Below are 19,034 nucleotides of genomic sequence, written 5' to 3'. Positions count from 1 at the left end.
GTTGGAAAGTAATAATAATTATTATTACGTGTGCGCGAATTTCGTATTAATTTATAGCAAAAAGGTTTGTTCGTTATTTCTAAAAATTATCGAAAGACGTAGCCTGTGTATATATATCTGTATACATGTGTGTGTTGCCGTTTTTTGTTTTTTTTTTTTTTTTTTTTTTTTTACAATACCGGTTGGAAAGTAATAATAATTATTATTACGTGTGCGCGAATTTCGTATTAATTTATAGCAAAAAGGTTTGTTCGTTATTTCTAAAAATTATCGAAAATCGTCGTCATATCATTGATACTGAACAAAGTAATTCATTAAGCACACAGGATACATTTTGATACCCGCTTCACCAGCATAGACACGCGCAAAACGAACGCTCTGTATTTTTTTTTCTCCGCGCGTTTTTCCACGACTAAATATTCGAGCGATTTATCACACTCGCGTTCTTAAGTCGGAAGTTGAAAATTCCCCGGGCGGCGCTGCGTCGCAGGCGGCAGACGCGACGGTACGTCGTAATGCTATAATTAGCGTTATCGTCGTAACGGAGACGAGAGGAGGTATCGGGAAAATTGAGGAAAAGAGAGCGGAGAGGAAAAGTACCGCGCGTAGCCGGGAGAGACCCGGACCATTAGCCAATCTGGCGGTAATGCGATCGGAGCTAATGGCCGCACGGCATCCGATAGCTCTTAAATAACTCGCGAGCTGCGGCATTGCACGTACATACACACATACACAGATACGCGCGCGCGTTCCCGATTTTCCACACACACACACACACACACACATGCACCGAGCTCCCGGCTCCCGCTCCCGGGATTTATCAATTCGGCGGAACTTCCTCCTATCTGGACTCACCGCGAGAGCTCTCGGCATCGGGCCGATGAATGTTTACTGCGCGCGGATTGCATCTGGCAAGCTCGAAAATATTACAGCTGCTATAATAAAGCCGAATCAAATAACAATTAACTCTAAACTCGGCAAATGCGCTCTATATAATGCACACCGGCGCGGCGGCATCGCGCGAGACCAATCGCTTTCGCACGCGCGCGCGCGCGCGCGAGCGCAGTTCGCAACGTGCGCCGCAAATGCGGAGATTAGTGATGGGAAATATTTCTCGTGGACACTGCGCCGCAACAACAATGTCATTTCACATGTGTAACTCGGATAAATGAGAACGGCCGTATATGCATTTTTTTTGTTTGTTTTTCTTTTGTTGCGGCCGTGTATAAAGTACCAAACGTTTATCATCAAATTATCATTTTTCAACAAATATATTTTTCGCCGTTTTAAAAATCAACTTTGTTCCTACGCGTGCCTCTATTTATTTTACCTTTTATTTTTTTTTTTACAGCGGGATTTTTTATTCGAGAGTAATAAACATTTGTGTCTGCAATATCGTCGAAATAAAAAATAAAATAAAAGTTAACTCGCTGCCCTACGTTACTGACGCGCGCGCGCACGTTGTGTGCGTACGCACTTCGAAAAGACGAAAATACAGGAAAGAGAGATTCCTCTACGTATAGCAGAGCTATGTATAGAGATCTACAACCCCCTCAGTCGAGGGTTGAAACCATCGAGTAGTGATTCCTTAAGTAAGTATAAATCCGGATGATGCGCTCGTAAAGGACGGATGATGTTCTTTCGCGCGGCGTTGAAGAGGACGAGGGAGGCGGGCGGGCTCTTTTCGCGCGCCGAAAAGTCTTCTCGGCTGGACACCAAAGAGAGAGAGAGAGAGAGAGATCCTCTTTTCCAGGACGTCTTCTCGTCGACCGCGTCTCGTTTACGCGTCGCATTACACAGCCGACTTATGTCGTCCGGATGGTCGAGTTTTACGACATTTTCTTCTTCGAGATCGAGGCGAGTTTCTCGTGAGAGCTGGTGCGCGCGCACGGGAAAAAGGACTCACGCGTATAAACTCGCGGGGACGAGAGAACGCGGTTCATTTTATTATATCGTAACCGTGCAACGGCGGCGTCCTTACGGCTTTCTGATTGATAAGACTGCCACCAGGACGAGCCGTTTCACGGCCGTACGACGGAGCTGTAACGCGCGCGGTTCGCGTTGTTATGGTCCGCGAACTTTTTAAGACCGACCGGCCTTGCGAGAGCGAGCTCACTAATCTTTGAGGATCTTCGAAGCCGAAGCAAACGACGACGCACGTCCCGCTTCTGCCGCGGTATATATCGCGATTTTATCTGCTATATACGTTGCGCGATAATAATGATTCATCATCCGACACACGCTCAGGCGGCAGTTAAAAAAAAAATAAAATGAAAAAAAAAAAAAACAGAGAATTGTTAAGCGCGGACGACGAGGCGCTTAATTATGAGTGTTTAACTTTCAATTTTTTCGCTTAACGTTCGTTCAGTTTAAAAATAGCGCGAGATAATTGGACGAACACGCCGCTAGCGTGCGACGCGAGATCGTGAAAAATTGCGCCGGCCACCAGACCGCCGCGCTAATCTCTCCGCGTTTCCAGCACGCAATGCGAATGTAAAGCGGTTGAATATGAAGCCCGTATACAAAATATTCGCGCGCGTGATTAATGCCCGCGACGGTCTGACAAATTGTCAACACCGTCTCCACAGAAAAGCGCCCGTCGATGGGGGGGGGGGGGGGGGCGGGAATACGCGCGGGGCAAGCCTCTTCTTCCCGCGAGCGTTTCATCCCGTTATCTCCGAAATTCCGGATAGCCGGAAGAAGACGGGAGGGGAGGAAAAAAGAAGCGAAGGGCCAACGGTGAGAGAGCATTTTTCGCGGCAAATGTTCCGTGACGGCGAACAGTCGCCGCCGCGCTCGTGTCTCAGAGACGTGTCCACCCCTAAACAAATTTACGTTCGGTTGGCAAATAAATTGTTCAGCAATAGCCAACCGCGCCCTTTAACGTACTTGGGCGAAATTCCGAAAATCGTTTGCGCCGCTCTCTATCTCGGCTACGCTCTCTATCTCGGCTACGCCTCGGAAACATTACGTTTCGTAAGCGCCGAATTTACACGTTCCTCGTCGGACGCCACTTAAATCGCGTCTTGCGTTATCGTCCGTGTTAGAGACGAATCCTGGCAAATAAACAACAAGATAAAGAAAAGAAATATAGCGGCTAATTTAATATAATGACATAATAACATTCTTCTCCGTGTGTGTGCGCGCGCGTGCATTTATCTTGGAAAACAGATCCTGACGAGATAAGACGTTAATTTTCTGTCGGGATACAAATGTCGCTTGTATGAGCGAGAAAAATACCGGGTGATCGAGAGGCAGAGATACGGGATGCCTCTACGAGAGAGAACATCAGTTCGATAATGGGAATATCGTTCTGTGGAACGCATACGTTTTGTAGACCCCGGGTCCACGCAGGTAACCATATCCTCGTGAGACGCCATCCTTTCGGCCCCGATGGTGATTCATCTAATCTACAATCTTGTCGCTGGCATATACGATTTCCCCAGCGGTATATCGAATTATTCTGACCTGTCCATACGAAACACACGTATCTCTCTCCGTGCGCGCGACCCAATCTTTTCTTCGTTATCCCACTTATGTAATATTTCTTCTATTCGCGTAAATAAAAAAACGCACACGTATCATTTGATATTTTTTTTTTTTCATTTCTACGCGATTTTAATTGTAACTATTGTGATAAAAAATTTTTGTTCGAAAGATTTAAATTAAAATAATCAACACACGCACACGTAAGTGTTTGTTTTATGAAATATTTGCTAAGAAAACAATTTTAATTTACGGGTCAGGCAACACTGCTGCGTTTCGTGGAAGAGAAGGCGATTGAGGACAAACGAATTCTTTCCGGGGCGAAGAGTGATCGCTCGTCACCGGCTTCGGACCGCGACTTTATCCTCCGGCGCGCCGGCTTATTTGTCAAAAGTCACCGCGATCGACGCATCAGCCTCCCTCTAAGCCGGCTAAAATATGTGGTTAATAATATTCTCACATTTGGACGGATTGCCGCGTCAGCGCTCGATAGAGATGCGTTAATAAAGGAGCTTTGCGGTCAGATAGATATCGACAATTAATATACGACGGTCTTGGTGGGGGGTTCGTGCGGTTCGGAGACGAGAGAGACGCAACGCGGAGAGAAGGTTCGGAGAAAGAGATATGTCCGGGATAACCACCCAGAGAGAGAGAGAGAAAGAGAGAGAGAGAGAGAAAGAGAAAATAAAAAGAAAAAGAGAATGGACAGATGCATCTTACTATGAAATCTGAAGGACTCGTTCTCAATTGAAACAACGATATTCGCCGACAATAAATGCAAAAGTAATGTTCGAATTATACACGTATGCCAATTACATCGTCTGGCCGTCTCGGAGACATATACGGCTTAAAATTTTAAATTAAATTAATTCGCTCACGAAAATGGAGTTGTCGTGTCTCGAGGGGGAAGAGAAATAAAAAGGAGAGTGTAGTATAAAAACGTAATGATACCGGCCGGCGAAACACCACGTCTCATAAAGTCAATTTTATCGACTGTACGATGTCACGCGAAATTATGTACGGAGCGCCAATCACGTTCGCGATAATCACATTAATTTGCCGCGTGGTTGCGGGGGAAATTTTCGTTCGCCTTATGACGAAATTGACGGTAAGAGAGAATCTCTGTTTGGAAGAACAACCGGCGCGGCGAATATTTCATTGTGTGCGCGCGAGCGGGGGATTGTCGTTTATCGGTTGTCGAGCGCGAATCCAGACATCTCGAAGCAATTAAAATCTCTCGGTTTGTGTAGGGAAAGCGTCTCTTGTTTCGTGCGCCGAAGTAACGACGTTCGCTCACGTACACGTCGATAAATCCGTTTGATTGGAAATGCGTATATACACGTTGAAGACACGAAGAACCAGGAAGGGAAGTGCCAGATGTCGTCGATATACGAATCGCCGCTATGTGCGATATACGAGAGGTCGAAAAAAAGGGGGAGGTGGGGAAAGAGGTGTATATACATCGCCGTATCCATTCCCGCGCCGTAAGTTCGTGTCCAGAAGCAATACCGATTTTAATTTAGCTGCCTGCGCGGCTACCGATCGCCGGCTTGCGCGTCCCGTCACCGCAAAGAATCGCAGAACGGACGTGATAATTATCGCCGAGTCAAAGAACAATCCTCCGCATCCGCGTTCATCGACACTGCAGCAAATACGGCGACATTGTGTATAATACATATATATATATATATATACATATATATATATATATATACACACATATATATATATATACACACACACATATATATATATAGATATGTACACGTTACCGGGGCGCGCCCCGGGGTCTCTTTTGATGTTACACACGGCACTGTGCGCTGCGCCGGGAAACTCATTTTCTGAAACCTGTCCTCGGCTGTCCGCGGACCGTCGGCAGGCGGGCGGATTACATATTTCCATTTGGCAATCGACTGAAGCGGGGACGAAGGGACCACCTCTCCCTGTCTAGCCCTCTCTCTCTCCTCTCTCCCGCTCAATGCCGTTTGACGTATATACGTAGCTTACTTTATACCGTGCGCAAAAACGAATCCCAGACACGAGGCGGTCTCTTGTCAGCGGCTAATTAACGGTAGACGTCGACCGCTGCCCCGACGGTAGAAAGGAACCTGTCACGTGTTATTTTCAATACGATCCGACTTTCCAATTCGCAGATTTCCATTCGACGATGCACCGGCTCGCAAATTCTCGCGTCTTTTCGTGATGAACTCGAGTTGGACCGAAGCGATTCTCTTTCGAATTTCTCGTTTAAAAAAAAGAGCACACGTTGTCAAAAAAAAAAAAAAAAAAAAATGTTGCAAAGATCTCCAACAAATTTTTCTCTCTTCTTGTGTCGATTCGTTTTCTTCTCGTAAAACTGTTTCTCCTCTTCATTCATACATTTGCGAACCCGACGACCGCGATGCGCAAACGAGCAAGCGGTTAGGCCGCAGCGGAGTGTGGCGCCGACCGCGTCACCAAACTCGCGACACTTCCCCCGCATTTCTGCCGCACGCGGGTCGGGGATGATTTTTCCCAACCGCATCGATTAGCGTCTATTTATAGTAATTTGGCGCGGCGCCCCGAAGTTCCTGGAACATTCCCCACCCGGCAGATAAGGAATCGTCCTTGCCGCGATGGAAGTCGCGGATAGACGACGCATTCGCAATTGCGGAGGATTCGCGTCCTTCTCCGTTCGTCGGAGGCTCTTCCAACGTCTCTTTCTCTTTCTCTCTCTCTCTCTCTCTCTCTCTCTCTCTCTCTCTCTTAATGAGGAGAAAGGCCAGGAGGAGAGAAAGATAGCGAGAAAGGGAGGAGAAAGACAAGCGAGACTTGCGGATTCGCGTCATGCGGCTACCGGGAAGCCGAGCGATGTCCTGCATTGCGATGCGACGGACGGCGTGTATCGTCCGTCAATCATCCCCGAGACACGTATACCCGTCATCGCGTACTCTGCATGTAATATAACCAAACACCATCGCGAACCGAGCGTGTAAACAACGCGCGCGCCGCCGCCGCCGCCGCCGCCATTTTTCCGCGCTATCGCGCGGCGAATTGACCCGACCGCGCCACGTGGATAGACAAATGGATCAGGATTTATTCGTGGCACAGATCGGCGTTATTCTCACTCATGGAGAAATCGAGCGAAAAGTCGAAAAAAAAAAAAAACGGATGATGAAAGTTAGCTGCAAAAAAACTGTCTGAAGACACGCGCTCCCCGATTGTCATTGATTTACGCATTTTCTTTACGTCTGATTCTTATATTGCGCAAAATTGAGAACATTATGCAAAATATATCCACCTGTTTCTCATTTCAATAACGCAAAAAAAAAAAAAATATTAAAATGATGTTTTTTTGCGTATTATCACGTAGAACGAAAGAAACAGCGCGCGTCGGGTGAAGAAGAAGGCAACAGAGGACGGGGACTTCTCGGTGGGGCCGCGCGGGAGAGCGGGACGCGCGGAGAACGCAGAGATGGTATCGGGTATGCGGCCGAACGAAACGTTGTTACATTCAAATTAGAGTGGACGACGGTATGCGTACCTGAGAGAGTCGCGTCGGGTCGTTGTCGTCTTCGGGGCCAGGACGGTCCTCCTGGCGTTCTCCGCGCGCGCGGTATATACGGGCGGTTTCGCTTATACACACCGAGCGGCAACACCGAGCTGTGGAGAACGAAGGATCGTATTCAAAACAGCGGGTGGCTCCCAAGCCCTCGAGCCGTCATGCGATCTTGTCCTTCCACAACGAGCGGGTCCCATCGCGCTCCGTCTCGAGGCGGAATTTCAATACACTCGTATATTTAACGAACGTCCGACTGTACGCGTCTCTCTCTCTCTTTTCTTTTTCTCACCCTTTTTCTTCTCCTTCTACTTCTTCTACTTCTTCTACTTCGTTGTCTTTTTCGTTTCTTTTCTTACGTCGCTTATTCGCCCGACGCTTTTTCGTCCTTCGCCCGTACGTGTTCCTTTTTCCGTGGAGTTTCTTCGGGTTCTCCTCCCGATACAGCGAGAAGAGAACTCGTTCGCCGCTCGCGGAATCGCCTTTTTGTATTTCCCCGCCGCGAGGGAAGAACCCGGAGAAGACACGTCGTGTGAGACTGGAATCGGGGAATTTATTGTCAGTTAAACAGGCCCGTTCCCCGGCCACCTTATTTCCGAACGAAGCTTTTGACGGACCCCTGGTGTCTCGATCGTTCGCTCGCTTCGACCGCGAACTTGGGACGCGCATACACACTAGGAACAAAACTGTCGATGTAAATCGCAAACGTTGCCCGATGCCGAAGGAAGAACTTTTAATCTCGCGTCGGTTTCTAGCGGATTTATTCATTAAACAAATTTATTTTGCAGAATTTTATATGACAAACTGTGAAAATTACTCACGCGTTTGAAATAATAAAAATATTAGATAATCATACGGGGAAATATGTAAACTGTTTAACGCAAATGTTTCTCACGTTCTTCATGACACAGACAGACGCGGCAATGCTTATCTAGCATTATCTCAGCGTGCCGATTATCGACACTAGCGCGTCTGCGTACAAATTACTGTTAATGACAGTTGAAGTGCAATATTAAAATGAATTGCGCATAGCGTCGTCGTACTCGTGGCATAGAAATCCATTCGGTCTGCTGGAAGCGGTGCGACTATCTTCACGTCTCCGTCACAGTTTTCCCTCTCTCTCTCTCTCTCTCTCTCTCTCCTTCTGTCATTACCCGTACGTTAACCCTCTCTGACAATTAACCCGCGTTGCTTTGTGCACGTCGTAAAGCTATCGTTCGCATCGCGTGCCAGAAATTTCCGCGAAAGGAAGAACGCGCGATGCATGTAGTCGATCGGCAAGGTCGTTCCTGCGATCGACGGTCTCGCCTATCCCTTTCGATTGTTAATGACCTCAAGACGGCGCGAGACGGCTCTCTCGTCTGCGGAGCTTCCGTTGTTAGCATAATTTTCGCATTCGCAGTTCTGTCATATTTATTCCATGTTCCCGTGGACATCGGACGGGGCAAACTGATTAATTTTTTCTGTCAAAAACTGTATTGCCATTAAGTATGGATTACAACGGCGACGAATAATAAATATAAATGAGATTCGCACACTCAAAGAGGGGAAGGCATTAATTTTTGTTTCATGCTTTCTTTTTCAGACAGGAAAAAAATTCAGACAGAATGAATCAGAGACATTTTGACCCCCCTTACCGAGAGAGCTTCGAAAGCCGAAACGAACGCAATAGCAAGACGAACCCTCATTTCGCGCGTTAATTGACCCACTTGGGAATTTTCTACACGTGCAAGTTTTCTTCCATCCATCCGTAGATTCTCGCCACGTGCCGCAAACACCCTGCATTTAGGCTTTCGTACTAATGTTATTCAATGATTCAAGTTGAGAGAGTGCGAGAAGAATTGAGAAAAAATTTGCGAGAAAGCACACAATTCGTAGGTGTGTCGTGTGCATGTGTATTCACATATTTTGCAAACGTGCTATAAATTAAGAGATCAAGTACCTATTCAAGTACCTTATACCGGTGGGATTAATGTTACGTTTCGGTATCACGATGCATGCGGCGAAACCGGAAATGATAATGCTTCAAGCGCGTGCTCGGCATCGGTGTGCCGTTTTCGACCTCCGGGGTATTTCTGACAGAAAACATTACGAGTTTTGCCCGAACAAAGAAGCGGAACTGCGCTGAAAGAAGAGTGACGCCCCTCGAATAAAGTATGGCTCTGTTTACCCCGAGCTAATGGCCGTTGGATCGACCACCGTCCATCGTGTAACTCAACTCTGACTCTCTCTCTCTCTCTCTCTCTCTCTCTCTCTCTCTCTCTCTCTCTCTCTCTCTCTCTCTCTCTCTCTGCGCTTCCTATTTTGTAGACATATATACTATATGTACCGGCTAACGATCGGCGAAAGAAGCGGCGATTACCGAAGGAAAAGCAAAAGAACCAGTAGAGAATATAAGTGCTCTTTTCTCTCTCTTGTTCTCTTTCGTCAGATAATAACTTCAACTTGAAAATCCGAGAATTTTGGAAAAATAAGTTAACGTTATCAATAAATACTTTTTGTGCTTATAGAGAGAGAGACAGTTTTCCTTAATATAAATTTTGCATGTAATTTTAAATTGCATTTGCAAAAGAAAACTCACATGTTTGTAACTTAAACATTCTCAGAAGTTGCTAAAGTACGAGAAAATAAATGACTTTTAAATGTGACGCGTTCAAAATCATGCTTGTCAAATTATAGTTAGATGCTTACTTTGTGCATCGGTTGCCCGCATCAGATATGCACATGTGGATATAGTTTCTGTGACGCGTACTCTTATAAAAGTGCTTATATATGTACATCTCAAAAGGTATTGTCAAACTTCGTGAGTCAAAAAAATAAATTATGATTGGCAATGATACGAAAAAGATGTTAGACCTTCGCAGGAGACGGCTGGATGTCCGACGTGTCGTGACATCTCTGTTTGGTAATGGCAGGAGCGTATTGTCTTCACCTTCATCTGCTCACCTCTCGACCCTCCTTTACATACACGCGATCCGCTGCCGCAGCAGCAAGAGACATGTGCCTTTGAAAAACAAGACCAAGCTTTATAAAATAATGCAAAAGTATTTACACAATTCCAAGATGAATTTGATAAAATATTTAAGACACGTTTTTCACACAAGATCCATTTTTTAAATTGGATCAAAAACGTGTCTTACCTCGCGAGAAATTTTTTTGTGGCGTTCAATTTTGAATCTCTCATAGAAGCAAACTTTTTCGCGTTTTTCTCATTATTTTCGAAAAACTTGTTAAAAATTTTTATAAAGAAACAGGTTTTTAGTTTTATTCGAAGGGAGTTGTTCGGGTCGAAAATGAAAACCAACGTAAAACGTTGTTTGTTTATAACTTTCGCTACCACAACATTGGGCAAGTCATTGTCTGGCAGAGGGCTCTTTGCATAACGCCGGCTGCGACGAGACAAATGGCGATCGTTTGGACGCGAAGCGTCGGAAGTAATGGCTGCCCTTCTGGCCCTCTTTTTCAGCTTTTTCAGGCCAGCATTATTGCCCGGCCCGGACGTGTCCCCCATTTTGCTGTGTTCCAAGTACGAAATAACGAGTGCGTACGACCCGCGTGCTTTACCTCGGCACCGCGCAACCGCCGAAACGAACCATTTGTCATCTGTAATTAAAGAATAACGTTTTCCTCTTTGCGCCGAAGGGAAAAATACGCACCGGACGCGCTCCTCGCCGTGCTCTCCGCACGCGTATATACACAATCGGATTTTCTTTCTTTTCTTTTTTTTTTTTTTTTTTTTTTATTACAACGAAACCATCGGAAAATCGCATCCGGACGATATTTAATGCACGTTAATCCGATGATAATTATTGTTTTGTTACATATCGCAATTAATTATCAAATTAATTCAACAATTAATCACACACACATACACACACACATACGGACGGACGATCGCGTGCGTCGACATGTTTCATAAATATTAATTTCGCGATAATTACTGAACCACGGATACAAACAACGGATAACAATTTGCGCGCGTTTTAACGAGGTGAGCTCGGATTCGTTTCAACGACAAAAGAGGAAGCGCGGAGGGACGGTTTCCTCCTCTCCCCTTCCCGATTGTGATATCCCAACTAATACAGAGACCTACAAAATTGATTATTGTATATTGTAATCAGTTATGTTCATTGGCGGATTTAATAAAACATTTAATGAACATCTTTATACGTGCGATAAATTTCTGGAAAATGATTTCTGATTTTAACGCACGGAACATATAAATATCGCGCCGCGCGAATTTATATTCTTTCCGAATATAACGGCGCGAAAACGCGCTCATAAAACGTCGATCATAAAACGTATCTCTCAGGAAATCGCGAGTTTTTTTTTTTGTTTATCTTCGAGCCCCGAACGAACTAGTGTTTCATCTGACAAAATCCGGTCAGACCTGCCCCCGACGGCACGAACAAATTGTTTATAATCGGCGCGACGTCTTAAATACAACGGCTCCACCGTGACAAGATGTGGCAGGATAAGAATGATACGTGTCTCATTGTGCGACAACAGCGACAAGACGAAAAAGAGAACCTCCGAGAGTGGAGGAGGAGAAGGAAGAGGCGGTAGAGAACGAACAGTCGATCAGAAGCCCATCAAAATTCACGGCGCCTCTTCAAGCCTCGATTCCCATTGCTGAGGCCTTTGGCGATGCCTACCTGCACGCGGACACCTGCGCGCGGTTGCATTAAATCACTGCCGAAACACACGTTTCGCGCGGTGGTCCTCATCTTCGCGCGCGCGCGCGCGCGCTTTTACCGCGAGAGATGAGCGGCGCGGCCGCCTCGAGTCGAGATTTATCGCGATATATCGACGGGAAAGAACTCGTCGGAGAATCCTACGCGTGATATGCGCGTACCGCGGAGAATCGTCTTTCGCGATCTAAAACGCGCGCGCATCAAAGGAAGTAATTAAAGACACATCTCAAATTGTATCTAACGTCGGCTTTATTACACTGACAATGGGCGCGCGTTAATTAATACCAGCGATGCTGGAAATCACGTTCGATTTCCGGAATAACGAGGCGAAGTCGCTAACGTATGCTAATTAGCGGAGAATTAGCTAATTAGGGCGTATCGCGAAGTCACGATTGTGTAAATAAAAAGCAGGCCGCGGGCGATATTTCTCGATCAGACAGTCGCTGTCAAATACGAAAGTCATTACATCGTTAGAAGTATCGTATAATTGTGTGTAAAAGTAATGGCAATTATTTGCCAATTTAAAAAAGTTTTTTCTACAAACTATGTATAAAAAATATTGTTTAGCTTTCGACACACTGCACTCTGTCGCACACATACACAAACAGAAGAATTGTCTCTTAGAAACGGACCGTTCGTGCGTATCGATTCGTTTTTTTTTTTTTCTTAAGGAATAAAGACGAGTCTATCATTTCCATTTCAAACGTTATTCTCTACATCGTGACAAGCCGCACATCTTCGGATTCAACGCTATGCGTTCTCTCGAGTCCGAGAAACGGCGAAGCGGACGGAACGGCAGAAGTAGAGATGCGCGCAGCGACGGGTCAGAGGGGCACCTAAGATCCGCGGAGGCTGATGTATTTATAAGGAGGAAGATTTGCATACGATGCAGCAGATCGTCGATAGCAAAGTTCCGTGTGCGGAGCGGCGCGTCTCGGAGATTCAAAGAGGCTTTGTGCCATTATAACCGCGGTCTCTTCTTTCTCTCTATTTCTCTTCTCTTTCCTTTCGCCGTTCCACCCCTTTCGGATCACGGGCGAGTTGCCAGTTCCGTCGCGAACAAAATAAGAGTCTATATATTTCTGCTGGTGCGTTCCGTGCCGGTCTCGGCGCTTCTGTGTTCTCTTCTAGTTTCCCTGATTGGCGTTGACTTATGAAGCGATCGCTTTTTCGCCGTTTGAACTCGTCCGAGCGCGCGATCTCAGTACAGTTTGGATTATCCTTGAATAACTCTCTGCATTACGTTTCTCTTTGTAGAGAAGCGTCCATTTGTTTATATTTACGTACGTATATTTTGGAAAATATAACAAGTATCTCGCGCGCGAGAACAATTAATGACAGAATGATCAATAAATTAAATATCCCGTGGGTATAGGGAAAAATTCGCGAAGATAAACGAATTAAAATTACACAGATTGTTTGTTAATATATGAAGAAATTTAATTATTGCACATTTTCTCGATCTATGCGGTTTTGGTTTCAGATACAGCATTGAGAGAGCAAAACTAGCGCAAGAGTAAGAGAGACGAACTCGATATCGACCTCTCTCGGTTCTTCTCCGCCCACGTAGTTTACGTATAGCCGTGCGCGAACGGCGGGCAATTAAGGGACGGCTAATTAATGGGTAATTAACGGGTAACACTGCGAAAAGGAGACATCGACGAGAGGTGGTTCCGTCCCGCCGCGATTGAACGATCGTCCGCCGATTGTCCGCCGGTTTCCCCGTGACGCTAACTCGGCCCCGATCTCTCCGATCAAGGTGCATCTTTTCTGCGTGCCGCCGGGTCTTCCTTCTTCGTCGCCTCGTCGGCACCGCCCGGCCGCATTGTTAATTGTTTGATCGACAAGATAACGACCGCGTCTTACATGCGCCGCGAATCCTCAAAGTCCTCCGCGCGGTCTCTTTTACCACGCCGTCCGCTCCGAACCACCTTCCCGTCCTCCACTCCTCTTCTTTCGCGAGACCGCCTTTGCGATCCCGAATATCGCGATCGTGCACGCCCTATCGGCGACGATTAGCGAATCCTCGTCGTTCCTGCGATTTTTTGCACGCGAGAAACTTCAATGAAGAACGAGCGGGAAAAAATCGCTCGCAAAGTTTCGCAGAGTTCGTGTGGAAGAGTCGCTTCTAAAATATTTTCGGAATTATTTGCTTAAATAACTAATAAAAAACTAATCTTAAAAAGTTGAATAAAACATAGCGAAACGTATAATACACTTAGCTACAGATACGTTTGTGGATATTTTTAAATTTATTAGATATATACATGCATTCGATTCCGCTTTGATTGACAGCTTCAAAAAGCATAAATCTCAACTTCCAACATGTCATTCAATTCGCCAATTTGAGACGCGGATAACTGACGAGAAAGAGAGAAACTTGGCAGGAGAGAAAAGATCGATTGCTCGCGTTAATTGGCAGCGGGTCGATCCGCTTTGCGGATGTCAACAAGGAATCGATAGCCTGCGGTGTAAATAAGCTCTGGCGGATTAATTAACTACGTAAAACGCATACGCCGCGAGGCAAGAGCGATTCTCGCCACGGGCGGCTCTCATTAAGATATTCGTCGGGCGGTTTTCTTATCTAAAAAGAGTGACAGCGTTCAATCAAAGAATCAGGATCGCGGCCGGTTGTTGTCAATCACGACCGGATCTCTTCTCGTGTCCACACTCGGGGCGAACGGTTCTCTCTCCTCCCGTTCCCTCCGTCTATCTCTCCTCGACCAACTGTCTTCTTTTGAAGTCACGATCCGAGCGCGTTGCGTATCTTCATCCATCTAATCGCGGAGTAATTGATATGGATGAAGATATTTCTCTTTCGCTCGGCGCAAGAGTGTGTTTCTTCCATCTCTTTCTCTCGTGTCTCTTTCTTATCTCGAAAGATTCCACCTTTCAACGGGCGAACCGTTACGCCAGCCTGTTTTCGCAAGAGAACACTGTCGAAAAGAATAATCCGTCTACAACGGAATGTCTGCAACAGATAAAAAGTAAAACTGCTCTCAATATATGAAAGAAAACCTTGCGCTCTCTTTTTCTCCGACCGATTTATGTAATACATTCGCGTTTTTCGTTCTCCCGAGTTCGACGAGAATCATGTCGCGGAGCGGCGGATACGCCATCTTAGGAATTTCAGAGACGACGAGCTACTACTACTCTTCGGGTCTGGTCGTTAATTAGATGAAATTTAATTTTGGTCCGGAGAAAACGCCGCCATCGTCCCGAAGCCGGACGAAGGACGCGGAATTAGCGTAGTCGAAGTAAGAGGGAGAGAACGGGGTTGGCTTGTTAAACAAATTTAATATTCCAACCCGCGACCCCCTCCTACTCCCTCCTCACTTCTACATCCCACCGTCTCGCTCTCCGAGAAAACTTGCCGGGAACTTGTTACCGCGTTAGCCCGGAAGGCACATCAAATTCGTCTGTTCTTCGGGACGACCTCGGCGCGCGCTCCAACGCGGTGGTTGAGGAACTCCCGCCCAACTCTCGCGACGGATTCTCGTAGTGCGCCATCTTGTCCTTACAACCGTGTAGAACTACACGTTCTCGCCCTTCGTACGAAACTGCGCTCAAGACGGCGGTCTCTTTGAGCGGCTCAAAATAGCTCCGAGGCACCGGCTGGGGCCCCACCAAGAAGAGTCTGCCGAGGCAGAGAGGGTGGATAGAACTGAGGGTTCTAGCCACGCACGGATGCGGAGGTGGTAGGTTAGACGGTAAGGTAATGCTGGCGAGAGCAGACTTAGGAAGTAGCGTCGTCGAGACGCCGTAACTTCTGCCACCCTTGTGCCAACCTGACGCCGCGCGGCCTCCCTCAGGATATGCATGTAAGTTTCCCCCGCGGCGACACGTACCCTCCTCTATTCCAACGAGCGTCGGCTCTCTACCGATCCTGTCCTGTCCTATCATATCTTTGGCCCGCAAGCGCTATATGCAGCTGCGTACCACGTTCTGCTGCACTATCTGGTCGCAGCGAGTGTTTCCTCGCCTGTTTTGCGTTTACGTGAAAATATTACAAATATATTTCCGAGATATACGCAAATAAAAAAAACAGCTTTTTTTATTTCTTCCTGTCTAAATAAAAGCGTAAAATCGATCGATAAGATCGCGCGATTTACATATTCTTGCATTTTAAGAAACAAATCTATATAGATCAAGATTTCTCTTAATTTACTTCTAATGACTAAATGCTTGATGATCGTGTCGCGAGATATGTTGCAATTTGCGGTTTAATTAAGCACGAGCGCGCATCAGCGGGAAGGACCGCGGCGCGTCGTTGTGATGCGGATCGGCCGATAAGATTCCCGCAGAATCGGAGAACGCGAGCTATCGCGCGCTGCTGCGCGCGCTTCATCTAACCTCGGTGTGAGCACCCGACGGGTTATATCGTCATGCGATCCAATTCGTAAATAAAGTTGGCAAGGAGCAAACTGCAATCGTGCACGCCCACATAACTTCCATAATGGCGCAACGATTCCGTTGGCGTGGCCCGCCGGTCGGTCGGAGGTATCGCGGGGGTAGCATAATGATTGCGTGCCCGGGGGCAATGAGGTGGTTCGAGAGTGATGGCGACGAGTAAGCGCGAGCGAGAGAGAAACAAAGGGAGCCGGTGGGTGCTAGGTGGATCGTTGGGTGTTGACGCAGAGGCGGCGGCGCGGGGTGGTACCGACGCTAACTCGACCACCTGCACCCCAGGTAATCGTGGCAACCTGTAACGTCGTACGTATCATGTGCATGGGACTTCGACCCTCTCTCGCACCCTCGCGCCGTGATATCAACCGTGCGTTGTGCATAAGATACCGCGGACTACGCTATCTTGTTTCTGTTTATTAACGTTTCCCTCCGCGTTCAAATATGCCGAGAACGTGTGTTCCCGCGTGTGCTCTTACAAAAATATATGTTGAAATAACGAAATGATTACAAAACTAGATATTTAATAATAAATTCAGTTAATTAACAAGTAATAAAAGATGTCAAGTAGCTAAAATGTATAATTATATAATTTTTAAAGAGTTAATTAATTAATTAATTAATTAATTGAATATTTTTAATTTTCACGAAAATTAAAACAAAGTAATGGAGATAATGTAATTTCGCCGCGCGTTAACGTATAGCTGACATAAAAATGTGATATAATTCGTTTTTCAGGACTCGAGAAACGTAAACGTATTGCCGTTGCTCAAAATCGCGATTGAAGTGAGCATATAACACTTGCAGGATATGAGTGAGAGACTAATGACGTGTGCGCTGCGCGAGAGCACATGAGGGGCGCGCGATCATCCAGCTCAACCATTTCCGCGACAACCGCTCTCGAGGTCAATGAATTTCGTAAGCACTCAGGTACATCTAGTAGAAGCGCACTTAACTATGCCAGACTGCTGGCTACGCTCGGCAATATATATAAGAGGTCGGACTAGGTCTGACTATGCGAGGCACGCGAGGGGGCTGCTTGTAAATTCTCTCCGAAATGAGAGTGTCACCACGCTCTCTCCCGCCACCCCCCTTTCCATCGTTCCGTTTCCTTCCGTTCGTCGACTCTCTCCTTGTCTTCTCCGCGCGCCGCGCTCTTCTCCTCCACCCTCGCGCGGCGCCTCGATCTTCAGTTCCCCGAGTTCTCCTCGTATATACCGCATGAATTCCCAATGAGTTTTCGACCATCTCTCTCTTTCTCCGTTATCCATCTTTTTCTTTTTTTTTTTTATTCTTTTTCGTCTTCCACTTCCACTCACGGCGCTCTTATAAAATCATTCGTTCGCCTTAGACGCAATAAATTTGTCAAGTCTCTCGGTTTTCGACAAGCGCGCGCGAGCGCGACTTTAATAGAAACTATTTCCGCTTCATTGAGAGGGAAGAGATATAGTCATCATCATATCAATACCGTGTACGCGATGCGGGTAACGTGTGATCTCTCGCTTCAAACGTCCGAAGGAAATACTGTGCGGGCGTTCGATAGATCTGGGATCTTCGATCTTGCAGCCTCATACAGACGCGCGTCGGATTCTCTCCTCTCTTGCCTTGCAATTTCAACACATCCCGTTACGCGCGCGATTCCGTATTCCCGTCGAGGAGTCGGTCGCCCGTGGGACGGAGCAAACAAGTTCTCCGAACCTATTTCCCTAACTCTTGCCTATCTCACTCTCTCTCTTTCCCGCTCTCTCGGAGGAGTCATGGATCACCACGCGTGGCACGTGTTGGTGTGTGCGAGCAAACGTCTGATGGTCTTTCGACTCGCAGAGGGATTGGCGATTTGCTTGCCAGTCTACGGTATATCCTCTCGTCAACGCGTCCTTCACTTGGAACGGCGTCGCGAACGCGAAGAATACGGCGCGCTACCACGCATAATTGTGTATCAACACGCAGTGTGTGCGGCCGACTTGATAACGTGATGAATGTTGACATATTCCCTAATGCCGATATTACATACGACCTGCCGCCCTCGGCCGCGCCGTTGCGCGCCTGCTATCCCTCTTTTATCATCACGCCTCGCCGTCCCATCGCGATGATATACGGCGATATAGCCGAGTCTCTTCTCCTCATTGGGGTGGCGCAAAGACGCCGTCGCTCGCGGCTCGACCAAATAGGTAAAAATATCGAGATATGATGAAGAGATAAAAAGATAAATTATTATTAGGTTAGAAATTTAAATTAAGGAGAAACTCTACTGATGTCATTAAAAATTTATCAAAACAATTAATGTATATTTATTAGTTAAATGCGCATGTGAGACTTTTTCAATGTTACGTAAACATTAAAAATAAATTATCAATTTTTTTTCATTAAGGGTTTATGGTGTTTTGTGAATAATCCTTTGCAAACGCCGGTAGTTCTTTTTCTCTAGTCGGTTTATATGAGTGAAATACGTATCGGAACACAAGTTGATCACCGCTTTCAATCCAAATTACCCATGTGATCTTCTCTCAGATTCTCACGATAAATCCCTTACAAATAAGCTAAACAATTTGGCGTAATATCGGAAGAGCACGTATAGCGATATCGCCATAGGGTTCCGTACACGCATACGTGATAGGTCGAGGGGTTGAATCGAAAAGTGGTGGTTCGGTTTTTCCTTTCGAGGGTGCTCGAAGACTTCGGAAGAAAGCCCTGACGACGCTTCCGTGGTCTAGAGCGGATGGCGTTACCCTCGTAAACCAGAAAGGGAGAATCGGAACGGAACGTCGCGACCAGAACGGTGTGTGTGTGTGTGTGTGTGTACATGAGAAAAAGAGACAACACGCAAGGGAATGAGAGTGCGAGGGACGGGAGGGGGTAGTAGAGCGGAGACCGAGGACATTTTCTCTCCGTCGTGTTTCAGCGGGAGAGCG

The sequence above is a fragment of the Pseudomyrmex gracilis genome, unplaced genomic scaffold (assembly GCF_002006095.1).
Source record: "Pseudomyrmex gracilis isolate BER0280 unplaced genomic scaffold, ASM200609v1 scaffold_316, whole genome shotgun sequence".
NCBI lineage: Eukaryota > Metazoa > Arthropoda > Insecta > Hymenoptera > Formicidae > Pseudomyrmex > Pseudomyrmex gracilis.
The sequence above is the reverse complement of the archived record's forward strand: the minus strand, read 5'-3'. Positions refer to the sequence as shown.